Genomic DNA, 4,687 nt, shown 5'->3' with positions numbered 1-4,687 from the left:
CAAATGACGCATAGAAAGCAAACATCTGTATATTATTGTTGTTTTTGCTCTCTCTTATCCTTCCTGAGTGTACAATCAGCCATCATGAAAGTTTATGTTGGTGTGGTTTTTCTGTTTTACGAGCAGATGTACACTTTATTGTTAACTATTTATAACAGGGAGTAACCAGTGACCACACTAAATGATATTGTGTTTGTTTGTACTACTAATTGAACAGCATTAATGCCACATTTCACTGATGTCCTTGCTTCTTTTCTTTTAGGTGCACCAGACAAGAGACAACATCACCCACAGTACTGCCAGAAAGAAGGCCTGTGCACGGCGTAAGGCGTGAGTGACCCACACATCACAGATATCTCTTCAACTTGCCAAGCTAAGTGCCACTGCGAACTGATAGCTTCAAGATGGCCCCAAATAAAGATGCTAAAACTGCTACCTAGAAAGTGTCCAGTGAGAAGAAGAAGGAGCTTACCACCACTGGTATGTCCCCCCAGATGTTTTTCGGAAGAAAAAAACTGTGCCTCCCGCCCTGGCCTCTGGAAAACAAGCACCCTCAAATCAGTGGGCCTACACCAATCTAGGGCCAAGCCTATGCCTGTCACAGAGGCAGCTAGTCTAATCACGGCAATGCCGACGAGCAGTGATGTTGAAATTGACTTATCACTGTCACAAAGTAGTAATCAAATGTTGCAGGAAACTCAGAGAAGTAGGCAAGAACAACAGCCACAACCACCAATAGTATTTCCCGAAGTAGGAGCAGTTCAAGAGATTGAGTTTCATGCTGAGGAAGTTGAGCAATCTGCTCCAGAAGATCTGTTGTCTTTCAGATCTCCAGCTAGAGAAAGGAGGGTCGGTGGTGCATCATCTTCTTCTTCAAGCCCCTGTTCTGATGATTTAGACACTACTTGGATCACGTTAAAAGAGGCAAGATGGCGCCCACATGAGTGGACGCGTAAGCTGACCGCTCCTGCTGCCCCGCAGGGAAACTGACGGATTGAGGAGTGAGGAAGCAGACTTTTCAGCTTAAAGATAAAGGAAGATTGCATACTGCTGCGGAACTTTTATAGATTTTGAATTTACCTTTGGCTCGGTTCACAGTCACTACAGGAGGCCGGAAGGACTTGCCGGATTCACGGGATAACTTGCCGATGCTGGGCGTCTTTTCGGCGTTTGCTGCTCACTCTGGGAGGTACCGTCGTGCCTGGTGGGCGGTCACGCTCGCAGCTGTTCGCGGTTTCTGAACTGGTGCTCGAGGAGCAAGTAGAGAGAGCTAGAGACGAGTCATGCCGCCGAAGGGAGCTCGAGTAAAGCAACGAGCACAAGAGATTGCCACCGACGAGATTTATACGGAGCATAACAAGAAAAGCCAGAAAAGCGACTGAATGAAGCCGGTAAGAATAAAGTTACAGCTGATAATAGAGCCGATAATAGAGTTATCCCTGCAATCTTTGCTGCTGCACAAGAGGAATGCAAGGGGAAGAACGCTACTCCACAAATGTGACCTCAACTTCAATTTAATAACGGGGTAAATGATTTAGAGAGTGCCACAGAGATAGAAATACTACGTGAGAGGGGAGAGATTAGAAACAACAACGTCATATTGCAGGATACAAACGTGTCATCATTGACGACAGACACTGGAGAAACTGAAAATGCTTCAGCTCTCTCCTCAGAATCATCTCGAAGACCCCCCCAGATAAATGAACTTTTAGTTAGCAATAAGCCGGAATCTGAGATTGGGGTCAATACACAACAAGAATCTGCTTCTAAGCTTGGGCTTCTACCCCTAAACTTGCAGATATCAGCGCAATCACAGCTTTCGCTATCATTACTGCCACCCGGTATTGATGGGGAGTCAGGGGATTTTTACTCCCTTTCTGAGAGTTCGGCCTCTTCATGTACTGATTTAACAGCGCAGTATTCTAAACAAATGCGTATGGCCGATGAAAGCGACTCAGAGCTAGATGAGTCCGCGGACTTCACTGGAGGTAGCCCAGCCACAGTTCGGGAAAGAGGAGAATATTCGATGGAACAAAGGGCTGTAGGGGCTGTAGGCATGAATCAACCTGGCTCTGGCTCTGCTCATGGTGGGGCAAAAGTGTTTACAGAGGAGGACATTACTTTGAGTACGATTTATCAGACTATTTTGTCCCATATGGATAAAACGGAGCAGGAGAGCCAAAGAATACAGAATTCTTGTCGAAAGTTACAAAACTCTATAAGGCGGCTAGCGAAATCTCAATCAGACTTTGGGGAAAGATTCACTGAGGCCGAAATGAGGATCTCCAATATAGAAGACGAACTTGCTTAACAGAAGGCCACCACAGTAACATTGAATGCTAATAAGGATGATATACTTTGGAAAATGGCGGATTTTGAAAATCGCGCCTGTCGAAACAATTTGAGGCTTATGGAGGTTCCGGAAGGAAAAGAGGGACAGGACTCTCGTAAATTCATTGTGGAGTTATTTAAGAATGCTTTCCCAGAGATTACAAGTTGGGATCGGGAGAGAGAAATAGAGAGGGCGCATAGATATCCGTTTAATATACGCTTACCCCCAGAGCAAACTGAATCTAGACCTAGGCCTTTCCTTATTTCATTTAACAGCTTTCTTGCTAGAGAGGATGAATTTTTGAATACTCGGCCTAACAGGAAAAGATTGGGGGATGGATTTGAATTTTTTGCAACACCTGATTATTGTAAATACACAATGGAGAGACGCTGGCAATTGCGCCAGTTGGTCACTCAATTTCAGAGTAAGGGCGCTCAAGCGTATATTATGAATCCCACTAAACTCAAGGTTGTACATAAGGAGAATACACGCTTTTTCACCAATGCGGCCACCGCAAAAGAACTCCTGCATGCTATCTAGGTGAAGCAGACTAGGCAAGCTTAATAGGTAATTTTGAAAATATTATCTAGGAAACCATATATGTATATTATTTTTTAGTATAAGTAGGCCAGATAGCCTTAACAATGTGAAAGAATCGCAGGGAGTAATATATACATTACCTTCTTCCTTTTGATTAATTTAAAGCACATATGCACATTAGAATCTAAGTTGGGGTCACAGCAGGGGGCTCCGGCCAGCTTTACATCCACAGGACCATGAGACCTATCGCCTCGGTAATGGGGGGAGGGAGGGAGGGTTCGGGGAGGGAGGGTGCTTGCTCAGGGTGGGGGGTTTGGGAAGGGGGGACTTTGGTGGGGAATAAAAGGGATAAAAACCACAGTGGTGACAGGAGACAGCACAAAAAAATATGTCTAAGTTAACAACTAAGCAAATAAGCTATTTGACTTGTAGTACACATATTGTTAATTTATCAGTTAAGATATATCAAGATGTCACGTAATATTAAAATCTGCTCCTTAAACGTGTCAGGTCTTAATAATTTAAATAAACTGAAAAGGGTTGCATTAGAAATTCGTTATATACAACCGGATATTTTATGTCTTCAGGAGACACATTTATCATGGAGTAATAGATTTTTAGTAGCAGATCTGGGATACTCACTCATTGCTGCGTCACAGCAAACAACTTCAATTCGGGGTGTAATCAAATCAAATCAAATCAATTATCTTTATTTAGATATAGCACATATATCTTTAAAAGAAAGTTACAAAATTCACATTGTGTATCCATAAATAAGATAAAAATCAGTGAAGAATAAAAGCATGGTCATTTAACAATCATTATAAAAATAGGAAGTGTCTTCTCATAAGCCTCTTAAGATAAAATAGAATAGTTTGAAGCATGGTGTACAAGGAAAAAAGTCATCTCTTCCACCCTTTTGTATTATACTCGATGATATCCTACTTTTAGGAGGTGACCACATTCGTGAAGCTACAGCTCACTTTATTTTAACCTCCATAAGAGTTAGCAGGTGGAAGGGAGTCTTTAACAGGGCCTCTTTTGATTAAAGTTACGATATGCATGCAGAATAAAATTTGTGAATCTTATGTTTAACAAAGTATTCTCCGGGTTCAAGGCTGCCATGATGGCTTGCCTGGAGGTCCTAACACCCAGCCTATTCCATTCTGGTTTAAGTCTCCGCCTCCGTTCTGAATTAAAAACTGGACACAGGCAGATCACATGCAACATAGTTTCAGCTGTTTTACCACACCCTCTACATGTCAAATCTTCCGTGGTGCGTCGCCAGGGGGGTAGATCTTTCAGGAATCGCCAATCGCCCATTCTAATAGCGATAAGGCTGCGTTTTAGATGGAGTGAATATGTGCAGGCCAAATAGGAGGCCGGGACTAGCCGTCTATAAGAGTTTACAAGGGCCCAGGCATGACTACGTTTCAAAAAGAGTGATTTATCGGTGATACTTGATGTCATTCTCACACCCTTTTTGATCCCTATTTTAAATGCTGTCGGACTGGGATTCAGGGCCCACAAGTCACTCACAGACATTTGCTGGATGGCCTCTTTAAAGAGGCGGCCGTATTGTAGTGTAGCTCCTATTTTCCCAATAGGCTCTGCGCATTGGAATAGTACCTACAGCAGTAAAGGCCTAGGCCAGACGTTAACTAGGTCTACTACTGTCGATACTAGACTTAATTTTTGGGTTTGCCAGCTAAGCTCAGAGTTCGCTAGAAACTTTCTCGAATGTTCAAGGAAGGATTAACTTCCCTGATTAGACAAGAAGGGATTTAGTTTCTGACAACCATAGAACATGACAAC

The sequence above is a fragment of the Lissotriton helveticus genome, chromosome 8 (genome assembly GCF_964261635.1).
Source record: "Lissotriton helveticus chromosome 8, aLisHel1.1, whole genome shotgun sequence".
Taxonomy (NCBI): domain Eukaryota; kingdom Metazoa; phylum Chordata; class Amphibia; order Caudata; family Salamandridae; genus Lissotriton; species Lissotriton helveticus.
Note: the sequence above shows the minus strand (reverse complement) of the source record.